Here is a 21,248-nt window from a genome sequence, read left to right as displayed (position 1 = left end):
CTGCTACCAGCTTCCAAGTTCCAGAAGCACTACATATAACTCAACATGATGACTCCAACATATAGTATTAGTACATATACCAACATCAATAATCAATAATAAATATGTAATCTAATCAGATCAAGACAATCATCAATGAACCATCCTCTGCTACCAGGAAATTGATAGAGATCAGGGTGTATATAATATCCCTACTTCCACGGATAGAGTAATCTTACAGTTACACGCACATACATTCTTCATACACTAGGGCCCATTTCACTAACATACGCTCAAATACTCTACCAGCAATAACCTGTGGAAAGAAAAACTCCTAAACACCCTGCATCTATATCGAGGTCGATAAGATCTAGTTATTGAGACTGCCCTTAAACATAATCTAAACAATCTATACAATAATATTCAAAATATAATACTCAATAATTGACAAGAAATAATAACCAACACCATATTCAAAATTATATTGCTTTATCTAAAATTAGTCAAAGAAAATCAATCAGAATAAATCATTTTTCTCATAGTTACCTATTCTAGCTAAATGTCAGCACACTTATGCGTTCCCACGTGTAATTCTCTCTTGTTAAAACAAACGAGTTGATTAGTATAAACACTTACACAAGACAAATAATTAATAATTAATAATTAATAAATTAATATAACAAATAGACATGCCAGAGCTTCAAAACCCACTTAATTTTCAAACTGAAAACTCTGCTCTAGCAATGCTTCCTTTTTTGTGGCACTACTAAGTACCTTGAAGTCCCCATGAAGTGCCTCAAGGCAACATGTTTGAACAAATGGAAAAGTTAATTCTCTTCATAGAGCAGTAATGAATGTGTGGATTTTGACAGTCCCCTTCTCGGTTCAACCTATCCTGGACTACTCTTAAAGAGAAGAAAGATGCTACCTAAATAAGGTAATCCACATTAAAAGTACATGCAAAGGCATACTTGTGCGCTTGGGACTAGTAACTAAAAAACAAGGTCGAAATGAAAAGATGCATGCTTTCTTAAGCAGGAGATAGAGAGATTAATATCGGCACAGCAGCATAGCAGGTAGATGGGACTCGTACACCTGCATGAATAAAAATATTTTTGTATCATCTTTATCGATCTCTATGGTCTTTCTTTGCGTGTCAGTAGGTTTAGTAAAGAAGACATTTTCAAAACACTTGAGTTTGCTCAATGGTTTCATAACTAATAACCCTTAAGCTCCAAGGAGATGATCAGTCTGTGATGTATGCTATACAAAGGGTTACTACAACTGAGTGTGTGCATAGGGGGCCGCTTGATGCCGATGAAGAATCTTGGGGTGCACTCCGCTGCATACTTTGACCCCAGTCCAATGCATTTTCTGTTCTCTAGACTAGACAAGTCTCCTACCTATTCTGGCCTCCTGCTCTCTGGGTTGTAATTGTTTCCTCTATAACATAACCTTGTGCTCTAGTGTCTGTAGTTGGCTCCGTAATACCTTCCTGCTCTTCAGGTTGTGGTGAGGGCTCTCCACTGTATACTTTACTCTTCCGACTATATTGAAAGTCTCTTAGATGTGTAGTGATTGCCTTAGCAGGTTGCACATGTCTCTGGCAACTTTAAAAATAAAAGTAGTAAAAAAATAATGCGTTCTAGTTTAGCAAAGTGGGCTCTCATAAACTATTTCCTGTATGTGGAATGGCAGGGCAGCCAAACCGTTCACTTAAGATGCAAATACTACTGCTCTTTTGACAAAAAAAAGGCTACTGATTCCTTGGAATTGTTGAACTGCTTGTGTGAAAGCTAAAGACTGAACCTTTTAAAAGGTGTAATGTCCCGAATGAGCAGGTCCTTAAAGCTGTGTAGAGGTCTGAAATGATGGCCTCGCAGCTGCTGATGGAACTAACTGAAAACACTGCAGTGCACAGCTAATGTTTCCCGGCAAAGAGATGCGTTAGCAGGGATATAACTAACCAGACCGTACAAGGGTCACTACTTTAAGTCATAGACTTTATATCCCATGTACTCTTAATCAAGTCCCTATGTATGTGACTGCTCACGATCGGAGAGGCAATATACTACTGATCGAGTTATGCAGGACACCTGAAAAAGACTATACCGCCAACTAGGCTAGAACAACACGGACTCGTGGTGATTAAAGTACTCGGGCGTTACCGAAAACTAACTATTTGAGTTGGCGGTTGAAATTGGTGAACACTGCAAAATCGTTGAGTGACACTAACATGATGGATCTTCTAGTACAAAACACGGAGTACGTTAATATTTACCTATACGATCCTGAGCAACAACTATATTATCACACTGAAAAAGCTCTTTTTCTGCATTTGTATTGGTTGTTAATTCAGCAGATGTTCAGGATATTGGCTACAGAATAAAACAAGCATTGGCCGCGCGTGCGAAATGCCATATGTGGTGGGGGAGGGGGAGAAGCGGGAGTTGTGTGCGCACATGGTCAAAGCTTGGAAAACCAGCATTGGCCGCGCGACGAAAAAGTGAAAGCTCCAGATGGCGCCTCGGGCGCTGAAAGCTGCCGGCTGCGCGCGTGCACGATCGCGTGAACGGAAGCGCTAGGCCGTGTGGCAGCACTTTCAAAACCCGTACTCTAAATGTCTCGGCCAGACCAGCGCATGCGCTGGATCTGGCGAAACCTAAAAAAAAGGATTGGTAAGTGGCACAGGTTCCTTGTTCTGACTGTGCAAGAGAACTCTAGAGAAGTTGATTTTTGTTTCTGTCAATTTGTGTTTTGCCGTCGGACAACAGGCCTTTATACGTTTTTATGGGCTTGGAGTGTCAAAAGGTGTTGACCAGATGCCGATGATTTCAGAGGTCTTGCAGTAATGTTCTGTTTCTACACCATAAACTGCCTCATATTTAGGGGGTCACCAGAGTTCTCAACTTCTCCTTATTGCTTTCTGCTCCTGTTGCTGTACCTGCATGCCTTGAGCCCAGAAGTAGTACTAGCAGTACCAACCAGAGCTGTAAGATCTGCTTCTACTGTCTATATTTCCCATGCCTTTCCGTTCAGTAGCACCTTATCAGCTTATTTGCTGCGGAGTCGCTAACGAAGTGAAGTTGGGTGGTAGCTTAGCCTCCCCACAACACCGAGCTTTCACAGAGGGAGGACATATTAACCACAAAAGCTTGCCTCCACTTTGAGGACCTGTTTAAGTGTGCAGGGTAGGTTTCCCTAGCTCTCCAGTGCTCTTGTGCTTTAAAGCTTCCAGAGATTGCTTTCTACAGATGAGCATTTCTTCTGAGCGCTTCTTTGGCTTCCTCATGCAGTGCCCATCCCATCCCAACCCGCTAGCTCCTCCTCCTTTCACCGTTGAGTTGCCCAGTTCAGGCCCTGGAAACCTGGTGGCCATTTCAGTGCAGCGTGACACTCCTCACTCCTGAAGTCGACACTGGCCGCTATAAGCGGTAGTGTCACCAGTTTCCCTTGCCCCAGCCCTCTGTAGCATGACTAGCAATGCCGAAAGTAAAAAGAGCCTGAACATATTTACCTGATGCCTGTAACTTTAGTTTACATTTGTGTGTCTGGGGATATGGACATCTCTGGATTTACCAACGATTGTTGAGGAGCCTAGACTGTCAATTGAGTACTGGGTGCCGTATATGGCTTTTTAATGCAATACTCTCTCTCACGCCAAGAGGTGTAAGGGAACGAGAAGCTGCAAAGCCATAGAGCAGCATATGGCACATAAAATGACATCTTGCTAAATCGTGCATAGTTTTTCTCTTGTGAGTCTGTAAAGAAGAGTAGTTGTGTATTAAGCTGGGTAGAAATTCGCCAGCGTGCTAGAAGAGTCCTAAAGAGAGAATGGTCTTTATACAGACTCCATGTCTGAGCCCTAATAAGTGAAACTGGTTCACTCATTCTTGGCCCTTCCAATGCATTATTAGAAGAGCTTGCTGGGCATTTTGTTGCAGTTATGTATGACTTTGGTAATGAATCCGATATATGAAGAAACGTTTTGAATCCGCTTTGACTGCAATCATGTAGTAAACTGGATCCTATGTAAATGCAGTCTAGTTTCTTCTAGACTTTACAGGCACATATTTTATTTGATTTGTACTCGAGTTCTGTGCCTGGAGACAAGATATTGAGTTCCTATTTTTAGGTCTTGACCTGACGTAAGCAGCGCATGCGCTGGCCTCTTCCCTGCTCCACCTTCAGCTTTCATTTTTGCGCGTCGTTTGGCGTCACAAATTATGCCGAAGGCAGTGCAATGATTGCACTGAATGATTGCACTGAAGGCATATCAATCCTTCCTTGTTGCCACCCTGTCTCCTTTTAGGCACGCCCACCGGTATTGGATCTTTTACCCGCGTCGTTACACTTTTGCCTTTAATTACTGGGGAAGCACTATTTGTTTCCCCTTCCGTCTGTCTATCTCAAGAGACACGTTACTTAAATGTTGCTGTCTACCAGAATACCAATCTCTCGCCCGGTTTCCCCCTTGCGATTTCTCCCCTTTTCCTTTCAGTTCCTGTCACGCTGTAATGTCTTCTATCCCCCTTCCCTCCACATTTGTCCCACAAACAGTTATTTTATTAACATGTGGTATGCATTTTTTTTTATTTAACGTTCCGTGCTCTCCGAGCATTTCCTTTTGCTGACCAGACCGAGAGTTGGTTGCCGTGTCAAAGATGTGGCTACAAATGTACCTTGCACTAGTTCACTAAAAGGTACCATTCTGGGGCTTGTTTGTGTTTCCTTCCGAGCTGTGTCATTCGATGTAAACCCCAGCCAAGGCACAGTTGTGCGCAGTGAAAGAATAACCCCCCCTCACTTCCCCGATCCATTAAGCAGCCCTGCCCCTCCCTTTGTTGGCCTCGCTGTGCTTGAGCACTACCTTTGTTGGCCTCGGTTACTTGAGCACTACTCAAATCTCAATGGGCTTCATTTAGAGTTTGGAGGGAACTAGACCTCCTCCCAGTTCAGGAGGACAGTCTTAATTCAGAGTACAACGATCGGCTGAATTTTCAGGCTATCCATGTGGGGGAGGAAATTCTTCCAGGTGCTCCTACTCCTGATTTAGATTTTCTTTCAGAAACCAAAGTATTTTCAGACCCCTCCAAATTATAGATGAGTCCTTGGGAATTGTTTTCAGTGCACGGAGAAGTTAGTTTTGTAACATTTATCTGTTATGCAAGCAGACATCTTATTATTTCATCTCCTTTCCGATGTTGCTGTGTATTTAACCCGGGCCTTGTTGCTGTTGACTAATGCTCTTTTAAATGTGTTTTTACAGATGATTACTTGCCTGATTACTGTGTATTTTCATTTTGTGTACATTTAATGTATAATAATTTGAATTCACTGCGCTATAAACTACTTGGAATGCTTGTTATGTGCTGGGTTTTGCTTTTATCGGTCCTCAGTTTTTCTTGTTAGTCTTGATGTTATTGTGCTTTTCTGTATATAGAGACTATTAACTTTGGATTGTGCTGGGTTCTGTGGTCGTCAGTTAGTGTTGTTGGATTTTTGAATGCCGGTGCAGATGGGGCTCTTTCGCTGTTCACAGTTGGCCTACCCTGCTTCTCATCTGCTGCTGGTTCTCTTGACCTCATTACAATGCTACTAGTACTGATGTCATGTTTCTTAGCTATTCGCACATGGCAAATCCTTCTTCTTGTAAAACTAGTTTAACGCTCAGATGGTTAATTTATTGCATTAAACGTTTAGTAAAATTGACCACATTAACTTGCACACTCATCTGAGAGAGCGCTGTGGGGATAAAGGCTAGGCAAAAGTGATGGACACAGCTCTTCATCACTGTAGTTTGTACTTTATGTTGCCGAGGAGTGACCACTCAGCACCTCTTTACTTTTCAGATAATAACACTGTCAGGTAGTTTTAATATGGGAATTGGAGAGCACCTACACTTCTGGTTACTTTTAGAAGTAGGTTACATTTCACTACTTCAATCAATCAAATGCATCCTGTCAATGATGTGGCTACAAATGTACATGGCCCTAGTGCACATAAAGGTACTGTTGTGGGGCTTGTTTGTGTTTACTCCCGAGCCGCGTCATTCGAAGTAAACCCCAGCTGAGGCACAGTTGTGTGCAGTGAAAGAATAGCCCCCCCCCTCCCCGATCCATTAAGCAGCCCTAGACCCTCCCTTTGTAGGCCTCACTGTACTTTCACTTCTGCTCTTTTCTTTTAGAGCTGCTGCCCTGGGGCAGTGACAAATATGTCCCTCAGAGACAGAGGCGTGGTTTCATCTTCAGAGCCTACTACTCTACTCCTCACTCTACTACTTACTGTCTACTCTCTATTCTCTGCTACTCACTCTGCTGCTCACTCTACTACTCTACTCACTCTCCACTACTCTATACTCCTCACTCTCTACTACTCTCTCTACTACTCACTCTCTACTACCCTCTCTACTACTCCCTCTCTACTACCCTCTCTACTACTCCCTCTCTACTACTCTCTCTACTACTCCCTCTCTACTACTCCCTCTACTACTCTCTCTACTACTCTCTCTACTACTCTCTCTACTACTTACTCTCTACTACTTACTCTCGACTACTTACTCTCGACTACTTACTCTCGACTACTTACTCTCGACTACTTACTCTCGACTACTTACTCTCGACTACTTACTCTCGACTACTTACTCTCTGCTGCTCCACTCTCTGCTGCTCCACTCTCTGCTGCTCCACTCTCTGCTGCTACTAATAATAATATAATAATAATCCACATTTGTAAAGCGCGAACAATCACCCGTAAGGGTCTCTAGGCGCTGGGGGCCGTCAGGAAGATTAAGCAAGCTATTGCCCAGAGTCACATGGTGCTGGGCTAATCTGCCGCCGGGCATCGAACCATGATCCCCAGATTCTGGGGTCAGTCTCCCTGGCCGCTGCGCCACACCTCTCCCGCTACTACTCACTACTCACTCTCTACTGCTCACTCTCTACTACTCCACTCTACTACTCCACTCTACTACTCCACTCTACTACTCCACTCTACTACTCCACTCTACTACTCCACTCTACTACTCCACTCTACTACTCCACTCTACTACTCCACTCTACTACTCCACTACTCCACTCCACTACTCCACTCCACTACTCCACTCCACTACTCCACTCTACTACTCCACTCTACTACTCTCTACTCTCTACTACTCTCTCTACTACTCTCTCTACTACTCTCTCTACTACTCTCTCTACTACTCTCTCTACTACTCTCTCTACTACTCTCTCTACTACTCTCATCTACTCTGCTCACTCTACCAACTCTCTGCTACTCACTCTACTACTCACTCTACTTAATCTCTACTAACTCTCTACTACTCTACTCACTCTCTACTACTCTCTGCTACTCACGCTCTGCTACTCACGCTCTGCTACTCACGCTCTGCTACTCACGCTCTGCTACTCACGCTCTGCTACTCACGCTCTGCTACTCACGCTCTGCTACTCACGCTCTGCTACTCACGCTCTGCTACTCATCTCTGCTACTCATCTCTGCTACTCATCTCTGCTACTCATCTCTGCTACGCATCTCTGCTACGCATCTCTGCTACGCATCTCTGCTACGCATCTCTGCTACTCTCTCTGCTACTCTCTCTGCTACTCTCTCTGCTACTCTCTCTACTACTCTCTCTACTACTCTCTCTACTACTCTCTCTACTACTCTCTCTACTACTCTCTCTACTACTCTCTCTACTACTCTACCAACTCTCTGCTACTCACGCTCTGCTACTCACGCTCTGCTACTCACGCTCTGCTACTCACGCTCTGCTACTCACGCTCTGCTACTCACGCTCTGCTACTCACGCTCTGCTACTCACGCTCTGCTACTCACGCTCTGCTACTCACGCTCTGCTACTCACGCTCTGCTACTCACGCTCTGCTACTCACGCTCTGCTACTCACGCTCTGCTACTCACGCTCTGCTACTCGCTGTCCTCTCTACTACTCTCTCTACTACTCTCTGCTACTCGCTCTGCTACTCTCTACTACTCTCACTACTTACTCTACTACTTACTCTACTCTCTAAACTATACTTCTCGCTACTACTCTACTCACTACTCAACTACTCTCTAGTCACTACTCACTCTCTCCTACACTCTCTCTCCTACACTCTCTCTCCTACACTCTCTCTCCTACACTCTCTCTCCTACACTCTCTCTCCTACACTCTCTCTCCTACACTCTCTCTCCTACACTCTCTCTCCTACACTCTCTCTCCTACACTCTCTCTCCTACACTCTCTCTCCTACACTCTCTCTCCTACACTCTCTCTCCTACACTCTCTCTCCTACACTCTCTCTCCTACACTCTCTCTCCTACACTCTCTCTCCTACACTCTCTCTCCTACACTCTCTCTCCTACACTCTCTCTCCTACTCACTCTCTCCTACTCACTCTCTCCTACTCACTCTCTCCTACTCACTCTCTCCTACTCACTCTCTCCTACTCACTCTCTCCTACTCACTCTCTCCTACTCACTCTCTCCTACTCACTCTCTCCTACTCACTCTCTCCTACTCACTCTCTCCTACTCACTCTCTCCTACTCACTCTCTCCTACTCACTCTCTCCTACTCACTCTCTCCTACTCACTCTCTCCTACTCACTCTCTCCTACTCACTCTCTCCTACTCACTCTCTCCTACTCTACTCTCTCCTACTCTACTCTCTCCTACTCTACTCTCTCATACTAATTAGCTCCCCACGAATTGAATCCTATCTCTCATTCTATTTTAATCAAGCAAAGATGTTTTATTTGATTAGGTTCAGAATGGGTATTGCTCATTTACTGGTATCGTACCCACGTGATGCATATTGTGATGCCAAATTAGAACTGTGTCCATGTAATTCAATTTCTGTACAAAGCACCTTGCACTTTGTTTTTTGAAAATTGTACCTTAACCCTAGACACACTTCATTAAAACCATTATTAAGAATTTTAAATATTAGAAAGTGTCAACCTGCACTATGTCATCTACTTCTTTTAAATAATGAATTCACTTGTCTTATGGTCTATAAGTATATCACCGCTGCAGTTCGACTTCGTAATGTTGTCGGGAAAATGAACTCTTCGGTATCATTCAAATTGGTTAAAATCTTAATATGCGTATTATTGTTAAAATAATGTTTTATTTGTTCTTTTATGGCTGTCATTAAGCCGAATACAGATTTTTGACTGACTGACTCTCTACAACACTCTCAACTACTCTGTTACTCACTCTGTTACTCACTCTGTTACTCACTCTGTTACTCACTCTGTTACTCACTCTGTTACTCACTCTGTTACTCACTCTGTTACTCACTCTGTTACTCACTCTGTTACTCACTCTGTTACTCACTCTGTTACTCACTCTGTTACTCACTCTGTTACTCACTCCTGCACTCTACTACTCACACTCTACTACTCACACTCTACTACTCACACTCTCCTACTCACACTCTCCTACTCACACTCTCCTACTCACACTCTCCTACTCACACTCTCCTACTCACACTCTCCTACTCACACTCTCCTACTCACACTCTCCTACTCACACTCTCCTACTCACACTCTCCTACTCACACTCTCCTACTCACACTCTCCTACTCACACTCTCCTACTCACACTCTCCTACTCACACTCTCCTACTCACACTCTCCTACTCACACTCTCCTACTCACACTCTCCTACTCACACTCTCCTACTCACACTCTCCTACTCACACTCTCCTACTCACACTCTCCTACTCACACTCTCCTACTCACACTCTCCTACTCACACTCTCCTACTCACACTCTCCTACTCACACTCTCCTACTCACACTCTCCTACTCACACTCTCCTACTCACACTCTCCTACTCACACTCTCCTACTCACACTCTCCTACTCACACTCTCCTACTCACACTCTCCTACTCACACTCTCTACTGGTCTCCACGTTCTGCTCTCTCTGTACTGCTCTCTCTGTACTGCTCACTCTGTACTGCTCACTCTGTACTGCTCACTCTGTACTGCTCACTCTGTACTGCTCACTCTGTACTGCTCACTCTGTACTGCTCACTCTGTACTGCTCACTCTGTACTGCTCACTCTGTACTGCTCACTCTGTACTGCTCACTCTGTACTGCTCACTCTGTACTGCTCACTCTGTACTGCTCACTCTGTACTGCTCACTCTGTACTGCTCACTCTGTACTGCTCACTCTGTACTGCTCACTCTGTACTGCTCACTCTGTACTGCTCACTCTGTACTGCTCACTCTGTACTGCTCACTCTGTACTGCTCACTCTGTACTGCTCACTCTGTACTGCTCACTCTGTACTGCTCACTCTGTACTGCTCACTCTGTACTGCTCACTCTGTACTGCTCACTCTGTACTGCTCACTCTGTACTGCTCACTCTGTACTGCTCACTCTGTACTGCTCACTCTGTACTGCTCACTCTGTACTGCTCACTCTCCCTCCTGCTCACTCTCCCTCCTGCTCACTCTCCCTCCTGCTCACTCTCCCTCCTGCTCACTCTCTCTCCTAACTACGTATCACTACTCTCTCCTAACTACGTATCACTACTCTCTCCTAACTACGTATCACTACTCTCTCCTAACTACGTATCACTACTCTCTCCTAACTACGTATCACTACTCTCTCCTAACTACGTATCACTTCGCTCTCTGCTCCTCGCTCTCTGCTCCACGCTCTCTGCTCCACGCTCTCTGCTCCACGCTCTCTGCTCCACGCTCTCTGCTCCACGCTCTCTGCTCCACGCTCTCTGCTCCACGCTCTCTGCTCCTCGCTCTCTGCTCCACACTCTGCTACTCTGTGAGAAGTTGGCCTGGCATAAGCTGGTCACTAGTTATAGTGGCCACCTTGCACCAGTCCAATTCGACTCTTATGGTAGATAGGTTTAAGACAACCTTTTAAAGAAAGCTATCCTAGTGGTAGCTGTGGAGAGCAGCCTTCAGGCTAAGTCTCTGAGGAATGTAAAGCAGCTTGTTTTACCTTATAATCTCTTGAATTACCAAATGAAAGGACACCACACAGGTATATATATATATCAAATATATATGTATGTATTTCTAGACACACTCTACTAATCTCTTTGAGATTAGAAGCCAGGAACACATTCAAATATCAACGTTTCACAATAAGTTGAGCACAAATATGGCTGGGGCCCTAGGGGCGTACCAGACCATATACTAAAAAAGTGGTTTAGGAAACTAGACTTGTAAGGGGACAAGGCCTAGGGCCTGTAGAATCGCTGGGGCTTCACTAATCCACCCAAGGCAGGTAAGTAAAAGACCCATGGGAGACGCATGCAGTGTGAGAACACAGCCGCGGGTTCCCTATTGATTTCAATGGAGCAAGTCGCGGTTGGATTTTTAAAGATTTAGGGTACTTCGAGGAAGTCTACAAGCAAGCCACTTACAAGGCAAGTAATAAGAGGGCCAACACACACTAGGGCACCAGAGTGCACGAGTTACCTCACCCAAGGTGCATAGGTGTCTTTTGGTGTCTGGTCGCGTCGCGGTTTGCTGCTTGCGAAGACTGGAGAAGTGTCCGGTGGAATCCAAGGCTGAATTCAAGATGAAGAGGACCTGAATATTGAAGGGACTGTTCACAGTCACTTGTCAGTGACCCGGGGCCAGGAAGATGGATGCCCACGGATGTCGGGTGATTTCAGGTGCTGGAGGGTGTTTTGACTCTTCGCTCATGAGGTCCGGGAGAGATCGACGATGACCAGCAGCTGGATTCGGAGTGTCCCACGACGTCTACAGCTGACTGAGGTGTCGGCAACCGGATTGGAGCCAACAAGCCTCGGCAACAGCAAGTCTCGTGAAAAGTGAATAAAGTCAATGGTGCAGACCAGCAAGGTCTGAGGGACTCACCCAGCGAGGGTGAGTGAGGGCAGGCCTGGAGCAACCAGGGGAGCCCTTTGGTTCGATTAAGTCTTCAGGGGACCCACAAGCCAACGGGCAAGGGATCGCGAAGACACGTCGTGAGGAAATGCTTTACAGGAGCCCATGGTCACTCGGGACTGGGTAGGCCTCTGATTTTCGGTGCACAACCTGCTGGAGGCTTGGGCCACAAATGGTCCAAAGCACAAGTTCGTAGAACGTCGTGAAGGGGTTGCACTCGACAATAGTGCACGGTACCCGGGTATTGCAGTTCCTAGTCACTCGTGGGGTCCACTTGCCTCAGCTCTGCTGGGGACTCACAATGGCCGTCAAGGTTAGGAAATCCACTTCCGGGGCTGCAGGGACTTCGGACTCCGGCGGGAGCGGGAAAGTTTGCGACCGTTGATTCAAGTTTTTGGTGCCTGCCAAGCAACTTGACTCCAAGGGAGATTCTTCCGTCTTCCAAAGGTAGTTGAATGTCGAAGGACCAGGATTCTTCTTGTAGAGCGTCGTCCAGGGTTATCTAACTTGCAATGGCAAGGTGTAACTATCTTATAGTGAAAGAAAGGGAGGGACTAGCTCTATGACCACTCCTCTAGGAGGGTCAGGGGGGTTACACCCACTTCCCTTTGTCCAGTTTAGCGCCAGAGCAGGAGCAGGTAGCCCCTGAACCGGTTTGAGCTGGCATATGCACAGAGGAGCCTACTGCTCCCACAGTGCAGGACTTCAAAGCACTCTAAGAGTGCACCCACCCAGCTCCAATACACTAAATCCTGTCTGGAAGGTGGTGACACCTCCCTGTGACAGGATGCCTATTGTTGGACCTTTCAAATCGATATCTGGACATTTTGTGGGGGAAAGTCTGTTGGCGCTATCCCTGACCTGCTGCCTCGTCGCTGTTCCTGGGCCAAATTACATCGTGTCTCCCCTGCTGCCGCTTTACCATCGTGCGGCCGAAGAGCGGGGAGACTACATTTCCCAGGTCCCCTAGCGCCCGCCTCACGCAAAGCACGCGCCGGGAGGCGCTTAAAAGGACGTGGACCCCTCTGGGGAGTGGGAAACCTTTCAAATCGATATCTGGACATTTTGTGGGGGAAAGTCTGTTGGCGCTATCCCTGACCTGCTGCCTCGTCGCTGTTCCTGGGCCAAATTACATCGTGTCTCCCCTGCTGCCGCTTTACCATCGTGCGGCCGAAGAGCGGGGAGACTACATTTCCCAGGTCCCCTAGCGCCCGCCTCACGCAAAGCACGCGCCCGGAGGCGCTCAAAAGGACGTGGACCCCTCCGCGTCGCGGGACGCGCGCGGGTGCCGCCGGGCGTCGGGGGCCAAAGGAGGCCGGGCTGGGCCACCCCTCTTGTCACTACCGCTACCCTCTATCCGGTAAAGACCCTTATTGCTCTATTGACTTGACGCATTGCATCTGTGACTGATTGTTTGCTACACCTCATGTTGTGATCTTTGTATCTACTTATTAGCCATGGCAATGTCCACACGTTCGGGAAAGGGAGGTGGGGCTTCCGTCAGTGGCACCCTTGATCACTTCATTATTCGTGCCTGCTCTGTATTAGAGAAAGAAATTGCCCTCACAGAGCGGAGACTCTCTCTCGACGCACTAAAAGATAAGCGCTCTTCAATGGGTGCATTTGCGCGAGCTATGTCTCCCGCCAGAACGATCACTCAAGTGGATGGCACTGCAACTGAGACTTTGCAGCGTTCACCGCCGAGTGCGGCCTCAAACTCCACCAATCCCATCGACCCCGCTCAAGTTACATCGCAAAACCTCTCATACTCCCCTTTGTTAGTTACTTCCCAGGCAGTTTCCGACTCCGCTATTACTATCATCCCACACCCTGTAACTCCTGCGTTCACTGGGTCACCTACTGCAGCAGACCCAATATCCGCTCCAAGCAAAAGGAAAAGAGCAGCTAGTGGTAACAAGGAGGACTACGCAAAAGTATCGAAGAAATACAAAAGTAAACCACGCACTATCGGGGGTAAGAAAGCGGGTCGAACAGCACTGCCTATTTCACATCAGCAGAGGATAAGATCTTCTCCTGTCCACTCTACCATTTTGCCTACCCATATCCCCGCAGAGCAATTTCATCAACAATCTGGTTCACAAACTGTCCCTGAACCCCTGCATCCAATTGTTGGTCAACTTGAAGTACTGATTAAATCCCTGTTACTTCCTATGACGGAAAGAGTGAGATTATTGTCCGAGAGGCTTGAGAGATTTGAGCAAGCCTCTCTGGACAACTTCTTCTCTCTTAAGTCGCTAATTAAATTACACGCAAAGACGGGTCAGGGTCATGGTGTTACTGTCGACCCCTCTTCAATTACTTCCATTGAGTCCACGCCCCAAGCTGCATTGCCTAAATCATATGCTGCCTCAAGCTCAGGCCCTAAGAATGGAATTCCTCCACCAGCCCCAAGGCCTCCACTACCCAATACTCATTTGGTCAACCTTTCTAATAATAAAAAACAGGTTTCCGGCTCGACTGATAGCTCTGTAGAGCCCGAACAGATCCTCCCTAAACCATCCAACAATGATCACACACAAGCCCATCCTAAAGTTCCTTCTCCCGGCCAAGAACTGAGTTTACCTCATGTTAACCTTCCACCGGAGTGCCTACCCCTTGTTGCCATCCTGACTGGAGTTCCTTGCCTTAAATCTGACAAGCCAGAATCTTACATCGAACTGCGTAACAAAACAACACACTGGCTGAACACTAATAGACCGCTCCCACATGATCTGGACGGTCATGTTCTCCATGTCAGAAGGGTATCTTGGGTGGGCAATAAACCAAAAAACATCCCTGGTGACTGTCATCATAAATTTTAGAGATCCTCGGGTTGTAAGGCTAATCTGCAACTACCACCAACCCACTATGAGTGCCATAGGATGTCTAGATCTAAGCCAATTTTACTCTGGCACTCCTTACTCCCATTACCAATATCCTCTTCTTCAACCACTTTGTGATGGGTATTTTAAGGGAGTCTGGAACACTAGCAATAATGCCTCCTCCATGTTTGCCCCAAGCAACTATTACGACACTCATAGTCGTTATGAGCACTACTGACATGGAACCTCGGCTGAGGCCGATATTCCTTCTTCTGCTGGTGCCCAAATTATTGCAGATGATCCCGAAGTAGCCACTGGCTCGGTTAGGGAGCCTCTGCAAACCGGCTTGGGTCCATATGCCCACCAGCCCTGTCCCCAGCCTACTCCAACTCCACAGGGTATTAATCATCCTCTATCACCCTCCTCCAGCAACTCGACTCAGGTTACTCCTGACTCCTCCAACTTACCTATCCCACAAGATGTAGCCACCACCACTACTCTCCTTAGGATTCTAAGTTGGAATGTTGCCGGCCTCGCCAGCAAATTTGACCTTCCTCATTGGGAGTCTTCTATAACATCTTACAACATCTGTATATTCCAGGAGACTTGGGCTGTAGAGCCGTATCATATGGTTGGCTACACCACCTTCTTTATACCAGCCATCCTATTTCCAACAGGAAGAGGTCGTCCTTCGGGTGGCCTGCTGATCTGGGTTAGTATTTCCCTTGGGTGTACCATTAGGCGGGCACACATTGTCTCTCCTGACATACTAAGGCTTACCCTTAAGGGAGCCCAGGGAAGGAAACCTCTTGAGATATTTAACGTCTATGCGAGGGGCCTTAGCGGAGGTGCTCTATCACCTGCGCTTGTATCTCTTGAAGGTGAATTACGCAAGTATCACCATGCAGCTTACGTCCTAGTAGCAGGTGACCTTAACTGCTCCTTCGAGCCCCTTGCCTCAGCAGACCTTCCCGATCTATTAGAGGATGACGTCAAGCGAGGTATCCCACTACTAACATTGCCCCCTATCAAGAGATGGACTAAATCTGTTGTATTCCTGAACACCATGTCACTAGAATTTGGCCTAAGGGCGGCCAATGGTAGAACACCCTCTGACCTCCAGGGCGCCCTCACGTACAACAGACCTAATCACACCTCAAGGATCGACTATATACTTCTCGATCTTGAGCTCTGGACACACATGGTGGACATGGAAATAATTCCCTCTCATGATAGCGACCATAACCGGCCATCTCTTTGTCTAAACTCACTATGGGCACAATCACATGGGTCCTTGTCTTCATTGGTGGCTAACCCCCTCCAATCTTCGGAGGTTATCCCCACCAACTGTGAGAGGCGCCTCAAATGGCGCAAAGTAATGTTGGATGATGTCAAAGTCGAATCAATCAGGTCTATTTTACATGCTACGCAAGCTGAGCTGACTCCAACCACCAATATTCAGGATTCCCTTAATAGGGCTCCTTTAGTCTTTCAAGACACCATCCTTAAATTGGGGAATCTATTTCGAATACATTGCAAAGGTGGCCTGCCGAGGGGAGGGCTAAAGTCCATCTCCAAGAATGGCTGGTATTCGCAAAATTGCAGGACTAACAAATCTGCCCTAATAGTGGCTCTAAAGAGTGGGAATACACCCATGATCCAGAAAGCTAGGAAAGATTATAAGACCTCGGTTTCCAAAGCAAAAAAAGTCTTGGGAGGAACAGTTTTGGCAGACCCTAAGGGAGGCTTCCCTTAAACGTAACCCCGGTGCCTTCTGGGATACAATAAGATCAAAGAATAGACCAGCCCATGAACTTCTAACATGCAATATCACTGGTTCAGTTTGGTATGAGCACTTCTTCAATCTCTATTCCACTCGATCCGAGACGGTCGAGATGTTCTCCCCTGAGGGGACGCTTCCCCTCGTGGACGCCCAGAAAATTGACCCCTTCTCTGACAGGGAGGTATATAGTGCTATCCAGTCTATTGTCCCGCAGAAAGCAGCTGGTCCGGACGGTATCCCCGGTGATGTGCTTAAACTTGATCCATCAAGTTGGGGGAAGCTCCTTTCGACCCTTATTAACGCTATTGTTAACGGCGCCCCAGTCCCTGAGTCATGGAAGGGGGCTGAGGTTGTTCCCATTTTTAAAAAGGGTGTCCGAGGAGATCCGGCTAATTACCGCCCAATAAGCCTGATCGACTCATCTCAGAAGGTTATTGGGAAAGTGATTTTGGAAAGGATACTTACCTGGGCAAATGACAACAATATTCTCTCAGATTATCAAGCAGGTTTTAGGGTCGGGACGGGCACTATAGAACAGGTCTTCAGACTGATCCTTATCTATTGGAAGATTGTCCTCCTTGGAAAAGGCAGTCTCTACTTGGCCTTTATAGATTTAAAAACAGCGTTCGATCTTGTCCCCCGCGATACCCTTTGGCGTGTTTTATCCGACATGCACATTCCTTCCTACATATTGGCCCTGCTAATAAAACTCCACGACGGCAATTATGCCCAAGTGCGTTGGGGTCAACAGGGCCAAAAAACTGAGAGAATTCCAGTAAACAGGGGCGTCCGCCAGGGGTGTTCCTGCTGATGCACCATCCCTGGCGGGCGAACGTGTTCCAACTCTCCTGTTTGCTGATGACACCCTCCTCCTTTCCAAAACACCTATGGGCCTGCAAACCCTTCTTGATAGTTTCCAATCCTTCTGTAATGATAGAGGTCTCATCATCAACACCACCAAAACGAAATACCTAATTTTAAATCCACCTAAAAAATTAGGTCAGCCTCCAGTTTTGAACGCAGTTCCTCTTGAAAGGGTCAAAGAGTTTGATTACTTAGGCATCCGCATCACAGATAATATGCGATGGACATCTCACTTGCACAAAATGCTTCTTTCTCATAAGAGGGTCACTGGTGCCCTCCTCAGAGAACATCGTTCCTCTTCTTCTAGACCAATAGCCCCAGCACTGGACATCTACAAAGCTAAGGGTGTGAGTTCGGCACTCTACGGAGCCGAATTATGGGGCTCAAACAATATTGAGGAACTTGCCAAATCCGATTCCAGTTTCTACAAGGAACTGATGGCACTTCCGCAGAGCACACCTATAGTGCCCTTACTTTCGGATCTAGGGTGCCATGCGTTGAAAGATCTGGCCAAACTTCGTCCTTTACTTCTCTGGGCTCGGCTCTGGCGGACCCCCGAGTTAGCCAAGTACGCGGAGGGCCTATCCGAAATACTTTCCATGCCCTCTTGGAATAAAATTAAATGGTTAAAAGAGGTTAAGTCCCTGCTTTTCGATCTTGGCCTAAAAGACGCCTGGATAAATAAAACTTCGCCCCCGAAAGCCGAGCTGAAGAAACTCTACTGGAGTTGGGTTATAGGAAAAAGGAATTCCGGCTCCCATTCCAGTAGATGTACCACCGAATTTCTTCTCCTCAAAGATAACGTTCATTTTGAGCCTTATCTTGACATTATTCAGAAGCCATACGATCGAGCCCTCTACTTCAAATTCAGAATTGGCACTCTTCCAGTACGAGAGCTGACTGCCCGCTGGAAACCTCCATTCCAAACTTTGGCCACCTGTCCTTTTTGTGTAACTAAACTTGAATCTCTTGCACATGTGCTTTTTGCATGCCCAGAATATAAAATCCCAAGATCATATTGGCTCAAACCCTTATGCAGAACTTTGGGCACGCGTGACCACCTCATAGCGTTGCGCATTCTTAAATCAGACACACGATCTCTCTTTGTTTGCGCCCTATCGAAATATTTGAGGTGGTCCTGGCTTCTAAGGTCTAAAGGCCTTGCAGCCCTTGACTAAGTAGTCAGACTGTTTTACATTGCCTGTCTGCATATCTATTTTATATTGTCCTATTTATAATGTTTATATGTTTTTTATAATTCTTTGTATATCTTGGGATCATGTTGTCATTATATTTACATGATTTATTCTTTGGCATCACTTGTTTTTACAACTTATATTTGTCTGTGCTTTTTAAGATATTCTTTTATCGAAATAAAGCTTATTTCAACTTCAACTATTGTTGGGCCTCCTCCACTGCGAGTTTCGGTCAGCAGCAGGGCAGCCCAGTGTCTGTGCTGGTGGCATCCATTTTGTGATGCCAGGGCTTTTTCAGATTTCTACCGTGTTTCCACAGTGGGTACATGTCGTCCCCTCTAGAAGGGTGGGATCATACTCCCACACCAGTTACTGGTGTGGGGGTAGGATTCCAAGTTGTTCGACACCAAACACGACATGTTTTGATGCAGTCATTCCAAAGTTAGCATTAACCGGGAGGTTATAATGCACTTAAGAGTATATGGTTTAACCGCATCCACAAACAGCAGCAGAGAATAGACTCTGCCAGCTGCAGAGTGGCCCTGCTCGGGCAGAGGCACCCCCTCACATTGTAAACCAAGCACCCTGCCCTCAGGATTGATGGGTCCTGCTGTAGGGGTGACTGATAGGTTTATATATATGTGTATGGTGAGATATAGGAACCTATACCTCTGTGAGGAGTGCAGTAGCAGGCCTGAGGTGTCGGATTTAGTCTGCTTCCCAGGGGTGGCATAATACATGCTTCAGCACCTGGTAGGCCTGTAAAGTACCTATGCCCTTGGTACCTAAGGTACCATATACTAGGGGCTCATAAGGCACCACAGTAACCAATCACTAGTGCATCTAATATGCACTCCAAGAACCGAGAGACTGGGGCTCTGATTAGCAGGGACCCAGCCAGACTATAGCCAGAAACCAGTGTTAACATCAGAAAAAAAGTGGGGGCAACATAAGTGCAGATCCTACTCTCCTACACTCAGTCACCATGCCTGGTCTTTGTTTTCAGTGAGCAAGCCATTGCCGATTTCCAGTCTGTACGCTACTGCATTAAAAACATTTTCTCAAGATTCCAGATAGCACACCAGCACCAGTTTTCAATTTCTCACCATTTCTGTTTGCATTACATTTTTTTCATTAAGGGCACTATAGTTTATTGCCACTACTCACTTATTGACCGCTACCATTAGTACAGTCTGGTGAATACTCTTATATAATGTAATTGCAGATTCTGCTCTGACCTCCCATTAACTAATTCTGTGGATTGGTCTCCTTTTCCATTTAAAAAGGTACCAATTTTTTTAACCTGGCTCTTCATGGCTCGATTGATTCCAGGGGGCCATCTACACCTCCGATCTCGTGGTATTCTCAGGTGCTGAGAGGGTAGAAATCCTCCTGCAAAATGCTAGAAAAGCAATAGCATAAAATTAGATCTCAAATTGATGACTCCTTCAGATTTGCACTGTCATCCTACCACAGGCACATTAAATCCGCCCAGAAAGTTCATATCACCCAAATAGAGCAAACGGTGTAATTCTTCTAAGGATTTATTCAAAATCCTTAACAATTTTGTTACTCCTTCTGTCTGCTCCCAAACTAATTAAGCCTCATAAGTTCTGTGCAATGCTTTAGCAGATTTATTTGAGAACAAAATTAACCAAATTTACTTTGCCCACAGTTCCGTCTAGTGAAACGCTAAATTATATTACTCCCTGTCAAACTGGCGCCTGCTCACTAGAAAGGTTTGCTCTTCTCTCTTGAGCAGATTCAACATGCTCTAGAAAAAGCCAAATGTGGTTCTCCTTTGGACCAATGTCCCCCATTGTTTACAGAATTGCTCTTGCACTAGTTGACTCCTACCGTTATGGCATTGTTTAAACTATCCATTGAAATGGGAAAAATTCCTTGTGTTTGAAAGTTTGGATAGGTTGGTCATATACATAAAAAGGCCAACGTTGACCCCAACATTTTAGCCAACTACCAGCCTATATCACTGCTCCCGCTTTTAGGCAAATCTTTGGAAGATGTAATAAACCCACACTTTCAGCTTACCTTCAGGTTAATGAGGTCCTTGACCCATCACAATCTGGGTTCAGAGCCGCTCATAGCAAGGAGACTGTTTTGGTTGAAGTTATGGACTCTAAGACTTTCCCTGGATAAGTGCACCCCCTACTATGCTGGCGCTATTAGATTTATCAGCCGTCTTTGACTCAATGTCTCAAGGTTGATTTAAAGCCTGTATAAGAATGGTATTTCTGGGACCACCTTACAATGGTTCCACGTCTTCCTCAATAATAGAACTCAGACCAGTGGTCTCCAACCAGTAGCTGAAGAGCTACTGAAGTTCTCCTGCTACCTCTGAGTAGATCTGTTTGTAGCCCAGCTTATTAAATTAGAAAGCTTTTGCTTGGTTGAATTATTATAAACATAAAAAGTTACATTATATAGCACTAATATTAACTGTCAATGTGTTTCATTGAACATAAGTAGCTTTCAGTAAAGTAAAGATTGGAGACTATTTTTGCTAGGCATCGTCAAGTCTTTCACCATGTATATTGACTGGAGGGGTACCACAGGACTCCTGTCTAAGTCTTACTTTTTTTTTTAAACATCTACATACCCCCCCTCGCTGCCATTGCTAGAACATTTGCTTTTGATATAGTACCATATGCCTATCTCCTTTGATAATACTCTGAAGGTAATTAAGGAACAGTTC

General features: G+C 45.9%; 1 protein-coding gene across 4 annotated transcripts in view; it reads left to right on the top strand.

Moving 5' to 3' along the window:
• Positions 1–21,248, top strand: part of LOC146870265 (ras-related protein Rap-1A) — an 807,328-nt gene that overhangs the window by 304,458 nt on the left and 481,622 nt on the right. The gene's annotated exons all lie outside the window — the stretch shown is intronic.

Source organism: Triturus cristatus, chromosome 1_1, assembly GCF_964204655.1.
Source record: "Triturus cristatus chromosome 1_1, aTriCri1.1, whole genome shotgun sequence".
NCBI classification, from domain to species: Eukaryota; Metazoa; Chordata; class Amphibia; order Caudata; family Salamandridae; genus Triturus; species Triturus cristatus.
This window is presented reverse-complemented; position numbering and strand designations above follow the sequence as displayed.